This window comes from Gobio gobio (assembly GCF_949357685.1).
Source record: "Gobio gobio genome assembly, chromosome: 2".
Classification (NCBI taxonomy): Eukaryota; Metazoa; Chordata; class Actinopteri; order Cypriniformes; family Gobionidae; genus Gobio; species Gobio gobio.
In genome coordinates this window covers 50,751,170-50,775,227 of record NC_137098.1, presented here as the reverse complement: position 1 = coordinate 50,775,227, position 24,058 = coordinate 50,751,170, and the positions used below count along the sequence as shown (strand labels likewise).

General features: G+C 38.4%; 1 protein-coding gene across 2 annotated transcripts in view; it reads left to right on the top strand.

Moving 5' to 3' along the window:
• plekha7b (pleckstrin homology domain containing, family A member 7b) overlaps nt 1–24,058 on the top strand; it is a 139,404-nt gene that overhangs the window by 15,726 nt on the left and 99,620 nt on the right. The gene's annotated exons all lie outside the window — the stretch shown is intronic.

The window sequence follows — 24,058 nt, the reverse complement described above, 5'->3', positions numbered from 1 at the left end:
TTTAAGTACTTTGTTTTGAACTTATTCGTAAGGTGCCATTTTGATATAATATTTATACTTTATTTGACCTTTTACTTCAATTTATGAAAGCAATTTTTAATAGTTTTACAATAATAACACTGACGCTTATCCAAAAAGCCTAGTACTGGAGATTTCTATTTTTCTCCTAACTGAACACAGATGTCAGGTCTCCTGCAGAAATTTTTGTTAGAAGTGAACCAGCAAATGGATATGACTGCAGAACTGCAGTTTTCCCTCTCTTCACTTTACACATAAAAGGAGCTGCTGAAATGACTTTAGCTTGTAAACAATGTCTTATGCCCTATGCTCCAGACGTTTTAGTCTGTGGGGTTTAGAATAAGGAATTATGCTATTGAGACCATGAAGCTGGCCTCCTTTTTTGTTTTTTGAAGGAAAAGGAAATTCCAATGGCTAATACTTGAGATTTCGCTATCGAACTTGATCTTCACAGTCTTACGGGTGCGTGTTTGAAGAAAAGCCTCAAATGTTTCGTTTATTGGGAACAGGATTGTGCAGATTATGCTTTTGTTTTAAACATGTTTCTCTTCTAAGTGTGAACAACGTTTTTAAATGATGTGACTAGTTAAGATTTTGATACCTTAAATATTCTGGGCTGTATGTTATGTAGACCTAGGAGCTCTGAATAAAAAGAAAATCAATGTGCTCTCTCTGAAAGGTTGTGGAGGGCCATTTGTCTTTTTTAAAGCTATTGATGACTACTGCTTTGACTCATCAAAGAAAACATTACATTGGACCATATGTGTAATTAGTCTAAATCATAGACTCTCTCATGAGGATGTTTTGTCAGAGTAGGCAGGTGAATGTGGTATTGGTTTCTTAGGAAGGTCATCCACCCAGAACAAACATTCATTTCCTTTTGCAGGAAGTCACGCTACCTGGGATTTATCCAAGTAACATTTGAGAGGGCAATCTTCCTGTGAGCGAGTCGTTGTTCGGGCAGGACTTTATTGTTTTGTAGTACTGTGTCCTGTGTTGGAGTGATTTAAAGACATGATTTAAAGAGTTCTTGCTGGCAGTGTGATGTAGGAACAACAACCTTTTCCTCAAAGCATCTGGTAATTGATTCTAGGAAGCTGGGTGGAGAAACATGAACCAATCAGTATTAGTAGAACCGTTATGCTGAGTCAACAATACTTCTTCTCTAAACAAGAAAATGCACACCTCAAAAATGCTGAGGAAGGTAATCTCAAATAATCTTTTTTTTATAAGTTTTGTGTGGCAGTGTTTCTGCCCTTGACCACAAGGGTCTACAGCGAGTGGTGAAGTTGCCCAAATGTTCAAATATGGACAGCCACACTGAGAGGATTGCATTTTAGTCTTAATGCGATCAGACTAGAAATTCCTTCTCTGGTATTTATATGTTTGCTTGAATGTTGATTTGTATATAGTAGAAGTTGTGCCTTTTATAGTGTTAATTTTGTCAGCTAATTTAGTCTTAGTCCTTTGTCAGATGGTACTTTTTAGATTTTATCACATTTAGTCAACCTTGTTCAGGGCTTAGATTAAGCCAGGATTAGGCTTTAGTTTAATTAGGACATTTAAGTAAATGTGCTTAAGAAAAAAACTTTAATGGTGTGAATCCTGAGACAAAACAATGGCACTGACATATTTAAAGTCGCGTTCATTTAAAACAGCTCAAACATGCATTTTAGTCTGGGATTAGGCTTAAAGGCTGGTGATTTTGTGTTTTGTTATGCCTGTTGAAAGTCTCTTCACATCCGGATAGCCATCACTAAGTTAAGTGGTCTAAATCAGGGGTTTTCAAACTTTTATGATGCCAAGGACCCCCAAATATGATGAACCTTTAATGAGGGACCACCTTCCTAAAATCAATCTATATATTTTTCTGTATGAAAAAACATTTGAACTGTTAGATAAATAATAAGTGTGCCATTTATAAATACAACATATTGTTTCCAAACTTAAATTGGCTATACTTAATGTTGGATGTATAAACCTGAAGATGAACATTTTCAATTCAAAATTAATTGTAAAAGCAACTTTCACAATAGATGTATTTAAGCAGTTTAATGTGTTAAGAATACTACCTTACAACCCCAGTGAGCAAGATAAAGAGGTATATAGTGAGATATATAGGTACTATAGTGAGAAAAACTCACTAGAAAGAAACAAAGCAAACATATACCATTCTGGAAAGTATGAATATGGCAAGAAAGGAGAGAAACCTTAACATTATCTGGGGACCCCTTAGAACCTTCTGGAGGACCCATGGGGGTCCCTGGACCCCAGTTTGAAAACCCCTGGTCTAAATGTATATCGCCTGTGGAAGGCATAGGACCATAAAATGTTCGTCCACATTCGGTCCGAATGCAATGATACAATGTCATACCTGCCTGTCAGTGTATGTATTTACATGATACCTCCATGCACCCTGCTCACGCAGACATCATATGTCATCAGCGTGTTTTTAGTTTATGCTGCGTTCACCATAACTACTGCAATTTGGAAGAGATGAAAACCTGTGATGATCAACGGCGAAATTAATCTGCAGCAGTCAGGTGGTACAGGTCTGTGCTCTTTAAGTTGTTTATGTTCATTATTAATGTAATGTTATGTGCTTTGAGACATGAGAATGTGAGATTTCTTTGAGATTTTGTTTCCTCCTTGGTATACGTGTTCATGTGTTTTGGAGGAGGCTTGGCTTTGTAGACGCTCTGAAGGGAGGGTGGGATCTTATGCTTTCAACGTTAGCTTGCTATTAGGGCTGGGTATCGATTTAGATGATTCCATTTCGATTCGCAAACTCTCAAACCAATTCGATTTTGATTCTCGATTCGATTTTCGATTCTCGATTCAACTCAATGAGTATAGATTTAATACAAATTCTTTATAAAAAAGAACAGTGAACAAGTTTACAAGTGAGTAATTAAAAGAAATTAAGAGCCACAAACTTGTATATTAAACTCTTTTATTTTAGGTACACTTGTGTACATTAAAACAGAACCCATCTCTAGCCTATATTTCAAATGCATACAATTATGTTAAATACAATACAATTGTGTTTTTATGGATATTTTGATACATTTATTCTAAAGCAGGGGTTTTCAAATTGTGTGAATGTGAGCCTCCCCTTAGAGTAGGTAAGGACAGCCGAGCCCCCCCTTCCCCAAAATCATGTCCGCCTCTTCTAACCCACACACGCCTCGGCAGTAAATGCCATCTTCTGTGTGTTCCTGGCAATGATGAGTTTCAATAACAACTAATAAAATGTAAATATTTTTTCATATTGTATTTTATTTCCTTTTTTTTTTTAAGAAGTGCATTCATAAATCTTTGCAACAGCAAATAACTTCCAACTTTATGCAGGCCTATTTGAGGCTACTTTTAAAAATCACAGAACATCAGTAGGCCTAACCATAAGTCAACAAAACATGCTTAACATGTGAATGTTACAAGTGTGAAACTTGTGTCTGGGTCTTAAAGGGATAGTTCACTTTAAAATGAAAATTCTGTCATCATATACTCACCCTCAATTTGTTTCAAGCCTGTATGAATTTCTTCTGCTGCACACAAAGCAAGATATTTTGAAGAATGTCAGTAACCAAACAGTTAACTGGTCCCATTGACTTCCATAGTAAGAAAAAATATATATACTATGGAGGTCAATGGGACCAGTTAACTGTTTGGTTACTGACATTCTTCAAAATATCTTGCTTTGTGTTTAGCAGAAGAAAGAAATTCATACAGGCTTGAAACAAATTGAGGGTGAGTATATGATGACAGAATTTTCATTTTAAAGTGAACTATCTCTTTAAGCGCACATTTTAATGCACATCTTCTCGAACAAAATCAGCACAATGGACAGCTCTCTGATCAATGAACGACAACGCTTTTTGTTCACAGCGCATAACACATAACAGTCAACTGCATTGAAGGCATGTTCAAAAAGATTTGCATTACAATGTTTTTTGGCTAAAATTATTTATAATCATACATTCAGATTTAAACAATAAACAAAATGCACCATTCACGTCATTTGCACGTGTCATTCACGTCATTTGAATTTTAATTTTGAACTTTGAATAACCGCCCATATCAGTGGGAACAATGAGGACGCGCTTTTGACGCGCAGAGGTGTTCGATGCGGGGCTGCACTTCAGAGAGAAATAAACGCAAGTCGTCCTCCACCAGCAGCCTTGATCTGTATTTATTTTTAATCATGGTCAGTGCGGAAAACCCACACTCACACAAGTAAGTGGAGGTGAAGGGGATTAGGACTTGCATAGCCTTAGTGGAGATCTGAGGGAACTCGCTCTCCACAGACAACCAGAAACGCGTGATCGGCATTTAGTCTCTGCTTCAAGTCCCCATTCGAGCTGAATAAAATAAAAATTTAAAATAAAAAAGTTCGATTTCGTGCATTGATTTGTATTAGGCCTACACTAGTCTTTTCTGTCTGTGTCAGCTGCAAAAATTAAGTTGAAGATCGCCATCTCCGTATTGAAGAAGCCAAGCCTACAGAGAGAAATGCACATCATGGATTACATTGAGTAACGTTAGCTAGCCTATTTCTTTTCGATTTGAATAGTTTCGTTTAAAGAAATGTAAAGCTTTCTTAAATATTTTTCATGTCTATGAGGCATAAACTGAGTTTCGATTAATTTATAATAAAAAATTAAAGAGATATGAGATATGAATTTATGATGCTCTCCAGTTCACGGGTGCAATGCAATTGATCGCGGCTATATTTGCTTCTTATTTATTAAATCCAGGCAATTTGTTGAATAAACATTTATTAAAATTAAGATACAATTTATACAAAACGAAATTCACTTTAAACTAAAGAAAGTCTTTCTACAAAACGAAACTTAATGAAGTGGTCATGTCTGACCCACTCCATGTCCCCGATGTATCCTATCTTACTCATGGTGTTCAGTTTTCATAATCAACATATAGATGGAAAAAAAATAACATATTTTAACATATGAAACTAAATGCGCTTATTTAATGGCTACAACACATAGGCTATTAGGCACATTCAAGTTAATTCTCCAATTAATTTTAAAATGATTGAAAAAAATAAACATAGCCTACCCCTTAAAAAAATAATTGTATTGCAGTTTTTTGAGCACCTGTGCACACGTTGAGCCAGAAGGAGCCATTGCTTAATATGTCAGCATTACTACTTGTCAGTAATCAGTCAACTCGTTTGTACCACGACGCGAGTATCCCGCGTAGCTTTTACCCAGTATACCGCGACACGAGTATATGGTTTATTTTTATTTTTTCTTCACGTCGCGCCTCCCCTGTGGCTCTTTGGCGCCCCCCAGGGGAGGCGCGCCTCACCTATTGAAAACCGCTGGTCTAGATCCATGTTTGGATTTATTACAGTTCATCACTGAGAAGCTTTGATCACAGATTGCATGAACGCAGACTTGCTGAATGACATTTTTATTTGAGCAGAGTATCTCAATGGAGATGGCTAAACTCCAGCTTACATGTTTGTCTGTGTTTTCAGATCGGCCTTCTTCTGCAGTGCAGAGAGAGCATGTGCACATGGTTGCCTGATTGCAAAGATTAAGTAAAATGGGCAGAAAATGTAACTTTTAAAAATAATGCTTTGATTGGAGGATTTAAAATCTTGACATCTGGCGACTGCAAACACAAGCTTATAGTGTCTTGTTAAAAACAGTCTGCAATATTTGGATGTTATTGTTTAATGATGTTGGTGTTGTCTTGTCATTCTTGTCAGGTCGTTGATGAACATTTTTAGTCATGGATTTCAGTTCAGTTCATCTTTATTCATTTTCCGAGGGCAATTTGGTTGCAGCATACAAGCATGAGACAATCACCATACAGTCAATACAAACATATAAAAACACATAAGATCAAACATGGTCAAACAACACAATTTTACCTAATATTTAAAAATTTGATAAATTAATGTCTAAACTGTTTTGTTTTGCTAAAAAGAGTTCTAAAACGAATACCAGAGGGGAGGAGGTGAAACTCATGATGCATGGGGTGTGAACAACACTCATCTGCTTCTTTCCAAATATTTTACTTCCCTGACTTGCAATCTTTTCCAAGCATTTCTTATTTTTCATTTTTATGGAATTAAACCAGCACATCAATGAAAAAGATAAAAATGACTCAACATAAGATCTGTAAAACATACACATCAATGTTTTATCCACATAAAAATACCTTAGTTTTCTCAAGCAGTACAATCTCTGTTGCCCCCTTTTACACAGGGCTTCAGTATTCAGTGAAAAAGTCAATAATTATCTAAAATGGTGCCCAAATACTTATACTGCTCAACACTCTCAACACCCATATAGTTGTTTGTTTGTACTGAATAGATTGTCAATAATCATCTAGTTTCATTAACAAAATTAACACTATGTGAAAATAATATTTGGTTACAAAGTAAGAGTGTGATGTTTTAACGTGCAGTGAATGTTGAACAACATAATCTGGGGCCGTCGACGATCTTTGACCCTCAAGGGGTTAAGGTTACATAGCTACATTGTACTTACTCAAATAAGTACTAAGTAATATGAATGTACTTACTATACATGTACTTACTATAGATTTACGGTTAGGGTTTGGTTTAGGGTTAGTTACTTGTAATTATGCATAATTTACTGTTATTAGTATAGAGTGCCGAAGTTATGACGTCACTTTGTAGGCCAACCCGGAAGTTAGCGGCGCATGGGTTCCCTCGATCGAAAAGCCATGCATTTTCCCCATAGACTTTTGGAAAATCGCAAAAAATAAGATCTGTGTTCAACAAAGAGTTATGACCCTTACACGTTTTGTCTATCAAGATAATCTTTACAAATGAATCCAAAATGTACACATTTTGAAGCTTAAATAAAGCCGTCAGATATAAAATGCTAACGGTAGGCTATAAACGGACTACAGCACACCATGGTCGCGGATCAACGTCATCATCAAGCTTCCTCAAACTTTATTTAAAAAAACACACGCTCGCTCATTATGATCTGCGCTGTGTATGAACACTTATCCACTTTTTCATGAGAAATATTGCCCATTCGTTTTTTCCAAAAATGTTAGAAACTAATTTTGTTAATGCGTGCCTCTCTGAGATTTATCTTTTGTTAATGTTTTTTCAGACAATATGATTATCACTGTGATAACATTAAATGACATGAAACACAACCCAGTCTATTTTTGTTAAATGCAAGTTTATGTATGATCAATAATACAAAACGTATAATAAGCTACACATGAAATAAAGCAAACAATTCAGTCAAACATTCAATGTCAGTGCTAGTCGGCTAACTTACAACGGTAACGTACAGTTATAGCCTAAAAATAAACAAGTAATGAAACTTCACTTTGCACTCAGCCTAAACGATTTGCCAGGGAACAAACTATAGATCCATGAGAGCAAATATGGGCCGTTAAATCTCCACTAGACGAATTATAGCTGGAGACGCCACAGAGACATCAGAGCCAGCGGCAGACGTCAGAAGGACTAGCCGAGGAAAGTCTACTCTCGCTGGGTAAACAAGCGCGGAGCGCCACTGACCCACTGGAGCTCACAACTTCGAAAACACCAGATAAAATGTTAAAATAGGCACTCTTCTTATAAATAAACCACAGATTTGAGCTTTAAACAACTACATTAGCGACTGAAAAAGTCTTAAAACTACGTTTTGTCACACATTAACAGTAATTTTAACACAAAAAGACGTGTAAACACAGCCCATGTCAGCCATTTCTCAACGAGACGAACATGTGAAGAGAGTAAACTCCGAATGTAGTCTCTTTTAGCAACTTGTTAGCAACCATTGTTTTTAAGACACAAAGTTTAAAAAAATCACAAGCAGGTTTTAACTAATGTGTTTTATGTCATAGATCAAAACGTGAAAATATTTAGAGGCTTTGTTAACCACAGACCTTATTTCAGGCGATTTAGCAAAAACCCATTCAAAAAACCCATAGACTTTAGGGTGAGGGAACCGGTAGGGCTAAAATGCAAACTCGTTTCCGCGTTTTGGCCTACAAAGTGACGTCATAACTTCGGCACTCTATTGTAAGTACATGTAGTAACGTATAACTACGTCACCTTAAAATAAAGTGTTACCTAATTTTTTTCCCCCATGATAACATTAGTCATATTGTCATTGAGACTTAAGTGACCAGAACTATATATTTTTACTTTTTTTTTTAAAGTAAATTTGAGTAGTACTTGCATGTGCAAAATCAGAGGGTACTAGAGTAGGGTGTTGTGAATAGTTACTAGGGTGTTGCTGTGCAGTTGACGGTTCTCTGTTGTTTATAACATGTTCCTATGTGGTTTCATGTCTATTTTAGGTGGTTGCAACAGATGTATACAATGTAAATTTAAAGTCTCTTAAAACATTCTGGGGACTACAGCCTACACTTAGGGGAGACACTGATCTAGTCTCTGGTTCAAGTCTATTTGACTCATATGTCTCCTTTTTTTGCCTGTTTTAATATTGTCCATTAGGTGATATGATATTATTAAGTCTGATAGCATGCCCCATCGAGCTGTATTATTTGAACTATCATTCATATCTGTAGCAGAAATGATGTGGGAAGAATTACATGCCAAAGTGTGAAAAATAGTAATAGTGACTAAGAAAATATATTTTTGTTAGGTTGATTCAGTAAAACTACACTACTGTTCAAAAGTTGGGGGTCTGTAAGATTAAGCCTCTTATACTCACCAAGGCTGCATTTGATCAAACATACAGTTAAAAAGGAATCTCTTTTATGAGTTTAATAAAGAACTCCATCTCGTCTTCTGTCCAAACAAACCATCATCTGTAAAGAATGATCCACTTTTACGTACGCCAGGTAAGGTTATTGTGATGCATTGCTGCCACATACAGAGAAGAGCGAAATGTTTGAATTTGATGGTGGAAATTTGATAAAGGAAAAAATCCATCAGAAGGCGCCGACGCTTTCTTCGGCCATGGGTTAAAGAAAACATAGCATATTTAGTTTCATAGTTAGGCTATGTTTAAATATTATTATTATTTTAATTTCATATGTTGATTATGAAAAGTGAGCAGCATGAGTAAGGCTACATAATCAGATGTGCATATGTCTGGGGACATGGATTTTGAGCACTTCATTGAATTTTGTTTCCTATAAAGTCTTTCTTTAAAGGTCCCATGGCATGGCATTTTTCTATTATTTTATAATGTTTCCTGAGGTGTACTTATATTGTTAGTATGATTATTACATCAAAAAATGTGTAGTATAGAAAAAATGCCTTTAATTTTTAAATTGTTATTACCCCTCTGGCTTGAATGCTCTGTTTCAAGGGGCGTGTCTGCTGTGAGACTTCAGTGAAAACGCCCACTGTTGTGATTGGCTGACATCTTTGCATTTGAGTGTTAGATTATGTTGCGGAGGGGGCATGGTTTAGCGAGGCACTGCATGCATGAGAGAGAGACTAGGCACTCATGAACTGGAGAGCTGGAGGAAGTTTTATTGTAACAGACATGTGTAAATTTTTGATTTCTGTGCGTTTAAATAGGTGTTCGGTCTGTATTATCTGTGTAAATAATTAGGGACTTTTATTTTGACGGGTGTTGCAGTCTACGGAGCGGTATGAAAAAAGAGGGAGCGCTTGTGAGAGCTCGCGGCTCATCATTCAGTGGGTTTAAGCAGATTTAAAGTTTACAGTTTGTTTAGCACCCCCCGAAAAGACAATAGGTGTGTATGTGCTTGCTTACTGTCATGTAATGAGTATTTTTGTGTATTTCGCTGTATTGTTTGTTATTCATAATGCTATGGAGAGAGAGTTTGTGTACGAGGTGTTTATGCGCACTTCTTTGTTTTTTGTTCAGCTCTTACGGTGATTTTTGGAGATAAACGGTTTCAATAAACCCCTGAAACATCAGTAAAGTCTAGCCATCAATCGGACGGGGTCCGCTACATTTATTGTAACGTACAATACGAGTTGTTGAGAGCGCTGTGCTGTTAGCGTGAGCTTATTTGTATCTGAGAGTTCTGAATAAACAGTCCCAGTCACGTCGACTCTCTGTCTTCCACCTTTGTAACACATGTAGGGCCCTATCTTGCACCCAGCGTAATTGACTTTGTGTCATTCCTATTTTGCACCCGCGCAAAGCGCGCTTTTCCCTCCACAGAAGCACGTCGCTAAACTAGTGAATGAACTTGCGCTCCCTGGGCGGTTCAGCGCAAAAAAGGAGGCGTGTTCCGGCGCAAACAATCCCTGGTGCTATTTTGCTGTTCCATTAAACAATTGCGCCACTGACCAGAAAAAACCTAGTCTAAAGTCAGTTGCGTGTTGTTCATTATGCTATTTTAAGTAGGGATGCACCGAAATGAAAATTCTTGGCCGAAACCGAAAACCGAAAAAGAGGAAACCAAGGCCGAAAGCCGAAAACCGAAACACAGAAAGAAATTATGCCAATTATTAGTACCATTGCATTTATGGCTATGACTGTGTACTAACTTTACTAAAATCAAGGCATTGCAATTGCATACATTAATATTAAAGTTTCAAAGAATAAATCAATTACAAGTTATGCCAATATTTATTTAGCACATTGCAACAATGCACAGTATAAAATAAAATTCAAACTAAAATGTTTAACTTGACCCCACTCATTTGTACATTAAATAATAATGTACAGGCCTACAGAAAGGTTTTTAAATTAAATGTTCTCTCATAAAAACAAAGTGCATTTAGGTCTAGTGCATTTAAAAAATTTCTCTGTAGGACTACTACAAGAAAGTGCATTCAGAACAAGTGCACAGGTTCGGTACAGCAGTTTTAAAAAATGGCTTTTTATTTATTTTTATTGGTTTACTGAAAAAAAAAAAGTATCTGTCCTTAAATTAATTAAATTATAACTAAAAGTTTATTGAAGATATTTCTGTAAACTATATAGGGAGCCCTTACTTGCACATTAATATTAAAGGTTAAAAACAGAGCCCAAACTATTAGCCTAAATTCATTTGCTATGTATTTTTAGGTCTAATAATCAACACTCAAATAACATAGTACACAAACATGTACACTTCACATAAGGCAGTTTTTGCAATAACTTCTAAATCTAATTATAAAATAGTTTTTTATCCAATTCGTTGTTGAAATAGAATCATTTAAACACAGTGTCTGTCATTTTATTTAAACATAAATGAAATAATCAAGATATCATTAACAGGTTTAGTAGAATATAATGAATATAACGGCTAATATAGGTCATATATTTAGTGAAAGAGTTGATTTTTCTTTAACTAACAGCTGAGGACACTGAGGTGCCTGAGGTAAATGTGATGCTACATGACCGTTTAGTTTACAGCAGTTATATAGAGGTCTTTCTGCCGTTGAAACAATGACTGAGCGCTTACACCACATATGATACGTGACACATATGACACACCACATATGATACGTAAGTTGTAATGTATCCTCAACACACCTTAGATGTTCATTCATGTTTATTCTTAAGGAAGAGATGATCGATCGCGCTCACAGATGATCGCGTTCACGCGCGCGCGCTGCCGCCAGATTGAAGTGTGTTCCGCGCTTAAAACATGCCCAATGTTAAAGATTGCGTTCGGTTTCACAGTGAAGTCTGGTCCTCTTCTAATCGAGAACATGAGCTCTCGTGTGCATGGAGCAGACGTGGGTGTTTCTCAGATATACTGAAATACGTCCACACCGCAGACATGTTGCTTCAGACAAGCACGTGCAGGTCGCGGTTTCTGTTTGCGTCATCACAACATTTCGGCCATGTTGTTTCGGTGATAAAAGTATTTCGGCCGAAAACCGAAAATGCACTTTTGGGGCATTTTCGGCCGAAAATTTTCGGTGGCCGAATATTCGGTGCATCCCTAATTTTAAGGGCGCATGCTTGACCATAATGTATAGCGTGCACAACGCGCATACACTTTGCTCATGTAACCTACACAGATGCAACAGTTATTTTTGCAAATCATAAATTGTTACACTAAAAAAATATTAACACATGAGATGACGGAAATCATTGTGGTGTGCCACGAAGATGTGAAAAAATAGGCATAAATCTAGCTTACAAATGATTCAGGCTAATTGTAATAATTAAGGATAAGACCTGTTTGCCCAATAGTGGCAAGACATATATGTATATAAGGACATCTGACAAATTGGTTTGTCCATCAAGGAAAAAAGGAAAAAAAATCGACTAAAAAACTGAAAGACTGAAAAAAACAACAACTGTGAAATCACCTTTACCATAATGTACAACATTACAACTTCTCTGTCTTTCACTGCTCTTACAAGAACATCAGTCTCCTCGGCTGTGAACCGCTCCTGGCGTGCGCCTCGTAAATACGCCATAATAATAGCAATCCATAATGGAACTTGCGCACCTGCTTTTAAAGGGAATGTTGGATGACGCTCGGATTGGTTTATTCACGTTACGCCCAAACCACACCTATGAATAATGAAGCTACTTCAGACCAACCCATTTTAGATTTGCGCCGGGCGCAAGAGCCATTTATCCCGCCGGGAAAATAGCAACAGCGCCGAGACCCGCCCACAAAGTTACTTGCGCTTCGCGCTTTGACACTTGCGTTTCAGATTGTTAAGATAGGGCCCGTAATGTACCATTACAGCCGTCAAGATGAACGAATCGTCAAAGTGTGGATTATAGCATTATTTTATGATCTATTCCTATCACATGAAAAGCTGCAGTGATGAGCATTGAGTACACAGGCAGTCTGTTGATCGCGTGAATGCAGTGATCTCATTGCAACGCGTTTTCTCTCACAAAATGCTTTCACCACAACTAACAGCAAACACGACATGGACATGAATACAGTAAGAGCTTTGTGCAGCATAACAGCGTCATTCATTATAATGGAAGTTTGGGCAAGTGTGCAGATACACTTGCGAAGTGTGATTGACAGCTCCGGACATTGTAAAGAGTGTTCTTTGATCGCTTTCTGTAGTTTAATCACAATCATTCTGATTTGTTTCATGCTACTAACAGAAATGATCGTTTTAGCCACTGGCTTGATTCACTGATGCACTATGCTTAGGGCATCAAAACGGCAATCATTAAACGATCTAGAAAGATAGTCTGAGTGAACTTGAATGACTAGCTACACATCAGAAATCACTGATCACAGATCAGCCATTAATGAACACTGTTACTCACTGTTTGTCGCGGTGCTGTCGAATCCATATCGTAAAGTCTGTTTGTAAAGCCTGTGCTGACATAAACTGAATCCATTTTCTCTGAGTGCTCTGGGCGGGCAAACAGAGGAAGGGGAGGTAACCTTTCCTGGAATGACGTCATAACAGGAAAATTCCAGATCAGCTCGTCTGAGCTGTCATTTTCTCAAAGGCAGAGAAAGACAGCCAGAACTCTGTTTACACCCATCAAAATGTCTAGCCACTTGGGGACCATATACAGGCTAGGGAAACTCATATTAATGTTAAAAAACCTCATAAAATGAAATTTTCATGCCATGGGACCTTTAAAATTAATTTCGTTTTGGATAAATTTTATCTTAATTTTAATCAATGTTTCATAAACCAATTGGCTGGATTTAATAAACAATTAAGAAATATAGCAGTCAATATAATTGGCGCCATTAATAGCATTGCATGTGAACTGGAGCGCGTCTCACAGACATGAGAAATATGTCGCTTGAAATGTCTACTTTTAAATGAAACAATTCAAAACGAAAAGAAATAGGCTACTCTCTGATTATGTAATAAATGTGCATTTCTCTCAGTCTTGGCGCATCCACTACTGCGGAGATGGCGAGTCAGCACGTCAGCCGACATGACACAGCAAATTCTAGAGGGGATCCCAACCTCATATTCTTTCATAAGGCCCAAAATTGCTAGCGGCGCCCCTGGTCACAGGTCATCAGTGCGTTTCATGCTATTCGGAGTTAGACAGATGTCAGTCACGACTCACGAGCGCCACAACCGAAACAGCAGCCACCTTTTACAGTGAGCGCATGACCATATTCTACATCTCTTAATCCTACCCAATTCCTACCCAGTACCTAAACTAGTACTAAAAAAAGTACCTTGTTTTTTTGGACACTGCTTTGTATCATTACTTCACAGTTGTGCCTAAATAGATTATACATCTCTTTTAAATATAGTATTAATTTATTGATTCAGAATATATATTTTTACGAGGGATGGAAGTAAATAGTAAATATTCAACTTCTTTTGGTATTTATTTTCTCCTTGCATTTTTCTGTGTTCATTGTGGAGCATATTTAACAGTAACATACTGTCTTTGCATACTAAATATATCTATCCATACATCATCAAGTCTGACTGCTCTAGAACAAGCTGTGATGGTGACATTGATTGCTGCAATTTATTTGCCTAATTATAGCCATGCAATATATGTCTGTAGCTCGCTCAGTTCCAACAGCTATAACACACACATACATTCTTAACTCACTCTGCCAGGACTGATCACAGGACAAATAGCCCCGAGCACCAGTTACGGCAGTTTCCCACCTTGCCCACATTAAAGCCTGGATGAAATATCTATGGTGAGAGGATGAAGTTATTTCTGTCAGAGTCAATGATCCTCTGCTGGGCCTGAGCAGCGTGAGAGTTTCGCTGTGGTATGTAGCAACACACTGTTGTGCACAAGACAACCACCAGGGAATGCTGTTGAATCTTTGACTTTCATAGGTCACACGTGGACATTACCAGAGAGGTGGGGGATTAGTTTCCTTTCAATGGACCGACTCTCATTCAAGGATTTAACTGGACAGCTTGTAGAGGCTTTTCCATTTTCCTCATTTATAATTTATATCCAATTTATTGAATTCAGCATAGAGTTAGTCTGTGTTTAAAGTCTTCCCCCCTTACCTGATAAAAAAAGTCATCTTGGATGATATTTTTTCTCTGGCTCTCTTTCGCATTGCTGCCCATGCTATAATGTTTTACATGACTGAAAGCCGACCATCAAGGCTCAAGTTATCATTTGTCGTGGCTTTGACCTCTGGCCTAGTGATGCATTTTAACAAGTCCACATGCTTTTTATAAATACTTTTTTAATCGTCCCCCCTCCTCATTTTTTAAAATGAGTTCCACTTCCAAGCATCTTTCTCCTTTGACACCTGATTAGAATTAACTATGTAAATAAATTATACTATATTAAGTTAAATAACTGTTCAAAAGTTTGGGGTCAGTAAGATAAAAAAAAAAGAATACTCTTATTTAGCTAGGATGCATTAAATTGATAAAAAGTCACATTTCAAATAAATGCTGTTTCTTTGAACTTTGTATTTATCAGAAAATCCTGTGATGATAAGAAATGTTTCTTGAGCATGAGCCTGTCACGATTATTAATTGTCTGATCGTGGTTATTCAGTCAAATCCCAATTATTATGCATTCTAATCATTTCAATCACATTTTGCCATCCAAATAAGGAAAATGCAAAAAATGCAATGCAATGTAATGTACACAATGATAATCAAAGGTCTTCTTTCATAAGAAATAAAATCGTGTGGCTTTAATCAGACTGCATTATATTATATTATGTATTATATTATGTTAAATTAATTATTATTTTATATTAATTATATTATATTAATTATAATGTGACACTGAATATCAGTATGGGTGCTGAAAATATTCCACAGTGTTACTGTTTGTATTTTTGATCAAATATATGATTCTTTCCATATCATAACCTGTAGCAGTCATGAATCTTGCATATCTCTATTCTGCATCATTTGATCAGCTCTGTAAACCCTGAAGGCAGATACACAGAACAGGAAGGTTCTGGTTGCATCCGGACAGCAAGCTCATCAGTTACTGCTGATTTGAGGCGGCCCGCTATGGATAACCCTGTAGCAGGTGTAACCAGAGACCACTGAGGATGGGGGCGTATGGTCAGACCCTTCTTTCTCTGCTCAATTTAGGGATGAGACCTCTTTTCTGTTCCCCTCATCCTGTGGAAGCTCACAAGGGAGATGGAGAAGGTGCTGACAGCCTGACTCTGGCTGACTGGGGGCGGCTCAGTTCAGGCTGATCCAGCACTAATTTCACCCATCCAACTCTGCACTCCACACCCTCTACAGAAGGAAGGGACCGGAGCAAACCGAGGTCATATGAGCAATTAGCACCGGGATATTTTTGGCATATGAGACACTCTGGTAACATTACAGTGAGTTTAGATAGCTGTGATGCTCTGAAATATTAGTCTTGTTGGGTGTTGAGAGCACGTGCCAGGAGAGAATACCGATTTGTGGATAAAATCTATCTTCAGATATCCTGAATTCTTCTTGAGGCACATGCATAAGAGAAACTGAAAAGTTGTGTCTTTTGCAGAGTGTCCTTAGGTCTTCAAGGCTTAAATAAGTGGTGAGTACCATACAACTATATGAGTCTTTCTGTAATTCCCTCGAACAGATTTATCTACAGCAAGATGTCGACTCAGCAGATTGTATTTAACAAAGGATCATTAATTACCAATTGACTAAGTTAGTTTTTTTTTAAATTTAAAGATGATCCAAAGCAGTCATGAGGAAAGTCATATTTTATTTTTATTGCTCAATATTGCCACAGCTTAACTGGATAGCCAATAAACTTGTTTAAGTTATGGTTATGACTATAATTTTGAAGGGATGCTGTAAAATCCATTAAGGCTATGGCAATGATTAATATATCACACAGTTTCTAAATGGAGCCATTATCTATTTATTTCACACTTAATGTGGATTGCAAGAGTGTAAAACGCTCATTTAAAGAACTGTACTGTTGGCAAATATAGTGTTCTTATTGTGAAAATTAGATTTGGTTGGGTGATTCAGGGTGTGAATATGATGTCTGAACTCATTTTGGCACCTTTTATGGTTCTCTTTTAACATAAGATTGATGGACAAACTCTAATCTCTTTAATTATACAAATGATCCAACTTCATATATTTCTAATAAAGTAAAATAAGAAACTCAATTCAAATTCAACCATTTTAATCACTGTTTATTGTAAGAATGAGGAAGATTCAGTAAAACGATTCAGCTAAGTGAAGGGCTTTGAATGTTGGCTTGTCAGATGATTCATTTCTTATCTCATGCTGTCAGACAACTACCCTTATGCACAAACTATTTCTAGCACCGACAGATCTTTTTTTTTTGTCAGAAAACCGATATACTGGTCAAGGATTGGTCATGTGTTTTATCAGCTGTATACTGACTTATGCACCACAGAGGTGAAGGTCTGATTTGTAAATCAGACAAAACAGTGTTATGTGCTTATTTGTCTTTTAACATCAAGGCAAATAAGTTGTTTAAGGGTGCTTTCACACTTTGTTTGATTTCCTGGTTCGATTGCAACCACCCCTCAAACAATTATTTAAAATCTTTGTGTCCGAAGTGCTATATGCTTGCGTCATCAAAGCAGCAGCTGTTTACCCCTCTTGCATTGTAGGTGGCAAAACGCATAGTGTTGCTCACCTCACTATAATGTCTTGGTTTTTGAACCTTTGGTTTTGTTTTCAAAGGGTCGGCACACAACGGCACTTGCATCTGTCTACCGCAAATGTACTGGAAATGTTCCATTCAAACTCAGGTACAGTTTGTGGGTGCGCACCTGAGTCCGGAAAACAGCTTCCTCCAAATGAACTGAACTCTAACATCAATCAAACCCGAGTGCGCACCAAAAGTGCTGGTGTAAAAGCACCCTAAGTGACATCTTGTATACCAGTGGTTAGTTTGAACGGTTAAAGGTTTGCATTCAGATGATGATGATGATGATGATGGTGGGAAGAACAGGCAGCTTCTGCTACATTATCAATGGAGCTTTCTGGGATTCCATCATGGCATCCCAGAGTATAGATACGCAACTGTCTTGCTTTGCCTGATATCAGATGTCAGTGGAGGGCAACTCGAGGCTGATCTAATGATAAGCATGAAAAATACAGTGCTAGTCTGAGACCACGTTGAAAATGTCAACGTTTAATTTAAACCTGGAATGAGATAGTTTTAGTGTTTTGAAAAATTAAGTCAGAAATATTATTAACTATTTCTAGGTCATAAGTATATGTGAGATTGACAATGTGAACGCCTTCTAAAAACCATACATTCAACAGTATTTTAATGCGACATTTAAACCATTTATAATTTTTCAGATTGATCATGTGAATCCTTTGAAAAAAATGGTCATGTTCTTTCTTCCTGTCACGTTCTGTTTGTGTTTGTTTAATTTTCATCAACTTTTTAGTTTGTTTCTATTCAGTTACCTGTTTCCTAAGTTCCTTTTTTCCGTTTTTCCCGCAAGTTATTATTTTCTATGGACACTCATTCAATCTGTAAAGTGAGACAGAAGACCAGACCTTAAAAGTGAAAATGGAGATTGCATCCATAAACATTGAGGATCCTGCCACCAGCATCCAGCCCCACTCAACATCTGTCACCACCTCAGAGCCAGACCCAGCGCACATGCTCACTGTGTCATTATGCCTAAGCCCATGTACCAGCTGCCAAGTCCATCCCGGATGCAAAGCCTGAGGCCTCGCTGACCAGGTGTGTGAGCCTCCCACAACATCTGTGCCAGTGGGAATATTGGTGGTGCTAGATGAGGAGGAAGGACTGATCACCTGGGAAACTGAGGTTGTGCTTCCCACCCTGCCCAGCCATTCCCTCGACTCCCCCGGCTCCCCTCAGGCCCTGCCATGCACCCCTGATCTGCTTTGGGTCCTCATCTCTGTCCTGGCATGAGGAGTCCCGGGCTCCGCCTCGTCCCTCTGAGCCCTCAGTTCCTTCATCTCTCCACTCCTGTGGCTCTGTCAGGTTCCTCTTTCCCCCGGCTCTGCCTCTGTCCTCACTCATACCGGAGTCTCCTGGCACCCTGGTTCCACCTCGGCCGTTCGTCGCCAGGACTCCCCCTGGGCCTCCCAGTCCTTTCGTCGTCTGGGCCTCTACATCTCCAGGCGTCATCACTATCGGTTGGGCTGAAAGGTCTCCCTCCATCACTGCCACCGTGGGTTGTCTTTCTTCATGGCCGTCTCCTGGGTCGCTCTAGGATCTTGGTGGCCATCCGTACCTCCCTGGTTCCTGCCACCATCCACTCCTCCATGGCTCCTTCCACCACCATCTCCTCATGGCTCCTTCAACTGTCATCTCCTCCATGGCTTCTTCTGCTGTCTGCTCCGCCGTGGTGCCTCCTATCTGCTCCCCCACCAGTTTGAAGCACCTGGCCAGTCCCTCGTCCACCTCCAGAACCTCCACCCTTCTTTCTCCAATCTAACCATCTCGGCGTGAGGCCGCACCTTCCTGTGAGGGGGCATTCTTTCACAATCTGTTTGTGTTAGTTTAATGTTTATGGCCTTTTTTTTTCTCTTCAGATACCCGTTTCCTGTGTTCCTTTTTGTTCAGATTTTCCTGACAGTTATTAGTTTCTATGGTCATTCAGTTCAATCTCTATTTAAGTTGTTCTTTGTTTGCAGTTCATTATCCGGTATTGTCGTGTGTTACACGCTGTCACGTTACCTGTTCATCATCTGTGGATTACTTGAGTTTGTTTTAAATAATAATTACCTTTGTTTTTGAACCTTTTGAATCTTTGTCATCATCATCTGGACTAAAGCGTTACACTTGTATTGAAGACCTTAGGAACAATGTCATCAGGTTTTAAAAGAAAATGGGAAATTCATGTACATTTTTTTTAAACTTTTCATTCATTTTTATGCTGATATAATTTTGTAATTTAAAAAAAATTACATTGAATTGAGAAAAAAAAGCTAAGCAGAAGCATTACTTGTGCTCCGACTTTTGATCTTTTGGACATTTGGACATAATGTTTACAGAGTTACTATTCAACATAAGTGAATTGTATAATATTGGGAAGGAGAAAATGAATCCCTTTTAATTTTAGGGAAGTTTTAAAACATTTAAAACATTTAACAGTAATGTTATTACAAGGAACTGTATGTAATTTGAAGAATGTGTTTTTCATGTTGCATATATGTGGGAGTAATTGCTTCACAACCTCTCATTTTCTGTTTAATTACCTATACATTAGCGGCTTATGCAGCACGGATATGGAGGAGGCTGCCACCTTGCTAATGGCTGAAGGTCCCCTTGGGCTGTGGGACAGTAATTGGTTTAGTGAGCTGCAGTGCATATGTGATGTTTGATTTTAATTACTCACTCAGGTGAGTGCAAATGCATGTGCATGATTGAGCATCCTTCACAATTCAACCATATGAGCCTCCTCTCATCTTTTCCCTCATCTGACCTTTGCCAGTCTTAGTACAACTTTCCTTGCATACAAAATTATACAGGGCGGGGTCCAAAAGTCTGAGACCACTAGTGAAAATGCTTGTTTACATTTTTTTTATTTTATTTTAATTTTATTTAAAATTATGTTTTCAGAATAAAAATTCGGAATTTTTTTTTAATTTAAAAAAAAGTTTTTATCATTTGTGTATATAGACTGTTTAGTTGTACAAAAACTCCAACGTCCCCTCATCCGTCAGTGATACAGGTATTACTGATGTTGTTACACGTCGATTAACCGGTGAGAATTTCCTCACCGTCACATCCGTATTTCCTAGTCATTTGGCCAAAGTCCCTTTCAAGGAAAGTCTCTTCACTCGGCGGCCATATTTGCAACGCCTCCGGCAGCTATTTCAGGCATCCAAGACTGAGTCTTATCAATTTGAATAGGGGAATCCTGAAATCTCAAACTGCTTGCTGAACTCGCAATTAAATAACATTTCAAATAAGCAAGAAAAAAATCTGACATTACCTGTCCAATAAATGTTGTTTTTTATGCTTTAAATAGGGTTAAAAATGTTTGTTTCAGGCTAAACCAGCCAATGTGCATGTGCAGTCATAAGCGCAAGTCCCACGTATCTTTGAGCCCGACGCTTCTAATGGTAGCTGCAGTGACGTAATGAGTTTACCAATCAGTGGTTGTCTCTTTTACTTAGAAGCCAGGACGTATTCCGCCATGTCAGTTTTTCCCATTCATAAGTAATAGGAGTCTTTCTATATCGTCTTTGATTTGGCATAATAATGCTTAATTGTTTCAAATATTTCAAAACCCTGAAACTTAATTTACAGGTTTAAAGCTACAATATGTATTTTTTCGCTGCTAGGGGTCGCTAACCTCTTTAAAACAATAACAAAGGCGTAGATTGATGACGCAGTGAATGAGCGTGGAATCATGGAACTTGTCTATACTGATGGATCTAATAATGTTTCTGGATGAGTGAATGTACTCATGTTTTTTAACAGGGCACGATTTACTAATAAGACACAGATATCAGCGCCACACGTGCGAGTCCCGGGGGATATAAACAAATAAGGACATTTCATTCTACCAAACTACCTGCAAGTGCTGAATTACTACTAGTTTGAGACGGGTCAGTTTATTTGACATATTAAAAATTGTGAGGAAATGCAATGCTGTTTCACTAGGTCTACACTATTTAAACTGCATTTGAGTGTGTTGAAAGTTAGAAGGTTATTAGTTTGTTGGCTGGATGAGACCATCAGTAAGCTACTACATCAACATTAGAACATCATACTGATGATATTAACATTTCATTGTGTTGAGCTACATAACATTGATTCGTGTTATGTACATTTGCTCACCTGTCTAATAAAGCACATGCATGGACGGCATCTCTGTCCAGTCGAAGTTTGTTGCACAGCTCTCGCCATCTCGAAAACGCCACGTCGATACTGGTCCTCATTTGATTTCTCATTTTGTTCCAAAGTCTGCTTGCCATGGTCCATAATGTTTGAACGAAACTACAACAGCGTGCCGCGAGATGTTATGCAGTTGTCCACGTCTGTTGCCATGGTTTCTACGGCAGTAAAAGCGGGAACCGAGGGTAACGAGGATGACGCCATTGACAGGCGACTCCCTCACATGTCCCGGTTCCTTGGTTAAAATCGCAAATTTCTCACAAATTACAAATAGTTGGAAACATTCGGGATATTGTAAGTACTCAACTGAACAAAATATGTTACACTGGCCTAGTGATTTTTGGATATTTCACTGCAAAAATCCTACATATTGCACCTGTAAAGTATAATACTGAATCCCACATTTTCAGTGTGGTTTTCCAGACATTTGGACCCCACTGTAATTGAAGGCCAGACCCCATACTTGGGGATTCTCACTGAATCTCATTTTACATCTGTGCTGTGGGAACAGAACAGGAACTGGGGTTGAAGGGGTTTCTTCATTGGGGGATTGTGACGGGCTTGAGGAACGGAGGGCTGTTCCCAGCCCACCCCTCTGGATTACCTCAAGGCTCAAGACTCATCCTTCACCTGCAGCCGCTCTTTCGTTATAGCTGATAGCGCCCATTTGCACAGCCTATAATCAGTCTCGCCAGTTGGAGCTGTGCCAATTCCCTTTCTTTGAGGCTTTAAAACGTGCCTTTTTGTTCTTTTAAATGGGATTTTTTTCTTGTTCTCTCCATCTGTCCATTTTAATCAGTTCTTTTCTCTTTGTCTCAACCTTTCTGCTCCCTGCCTACTTCAATCTTGCGTCTCGTCTTTTTTATCACTGTCTCATTTAATTTCTTTCCCTTCCCGCCTCCCACCTCTCTATCCTTACCCCTTCTCTTTTTCCTCATCATGCATCTCTATCATCCCAATCTGCTGATGTCATTGCCTGTTTTACAAATGCGTAATAAGTAGAGACCATCGCGTCATTTGACATTGACAAACGTGAATGTGAAAGGGTACAAGGTGTAGCAGAGTTGAAACGGTCTTGCATTTTGTGTATTTGAATGTGAATGCTAGCTGCTTGTACACCATCCCCATCCCCCCCGCGTCTCTCGGTGAGTGGGAGATCCCGGGAGCGGGAAGGCCGTTTAAATGAAACTCGTGAGCTTGGCAGTGCTTGTATGCAGCAGTAACAGCAGCTGTGCTCCGCTCAGAGGAGTGTTTACCCTAAGCTAGCAAATCTGCGGCAAGCATGTGGAACCAGGCGAGTTATTCTGAGCACATCCCTGAAACCGGGCAGCCCTACTGCAGTGTGCCGCACAGGTGTGTATCTGCTCTGTTTCTCCAGCTTCAGAAACACAGGTCTGCAGAACTAGACCTGCATCTGTTGTACTGACTTATGTATGATGTATTTTATACGTGAAAGTTGACGATTGTCCCATCATAGAGGAAGGTGTTAGGATGGATCTCTTGTTTAATACTGTTAAGCTTTTGATTCACTGCTAATGTTGGCTCAAGGTTTTTTTTTATTATGGATACAGCCTGTGGTTATTCATGCTTGCTGTAGCTGTGTGCTCCCTGCTTTTATCTGCTTTGGTTGCTTGAATAATGCAAGTGAAATATTCAAGGGTCATTTGCAGAACTATCCGTGTGGGATCTGTTCAGGCTTCTAGTTTATTAATACAGTCATGAGATACTCTTGGGATATGCAGGCAGATCTATTGAGATTCGAGCTGAGATTGTTTCTTGTTTGGGAGCTTTTCACACACATTTCTCATATAATCTCTCTCTCTCACACATTTCTATCGGACAGAAACAAAAAAAGCATAGACCTTTTATTTAATGTTGAAAACAAACCTCTAAACTGCAATTTTTACAGTTGGAATTGCAAAAATAGTTAATGTTTTCAATAACACTCCACCTACTACCATTGGTCAACCAAATTGATAGCCCCACTCCTAAACTCACAGCATTGGCTGAACTCAAACAAGCAGCACAATTTTTTAATCGCTCTATAGTCGCATTTTCATTTACAGATGTATTTTCATATTTTTGATATTATAAAAAAGTATTTAACTTAATCTGAATATTTTCTTATAAAAACCTATGTTTTATAATATGTTGTAGAGAGCTGCATGCTTGATTAATCGTAATAAGATTGCAATCTCAATTCAAACACCCATGTGATCTTAAATGACAACGATTCCGCTATGCCTATTACGCCTGTGTCACACCGCAAGCATCAGCGGAGTGTGAACAGCACGTACTTTGACGCTGCCAATGTTAATGAATGAGGGGGTTGGCCATCACACTTCCGATTTCATTGATATGGGCAGTGACAAAACGTGCTGCTT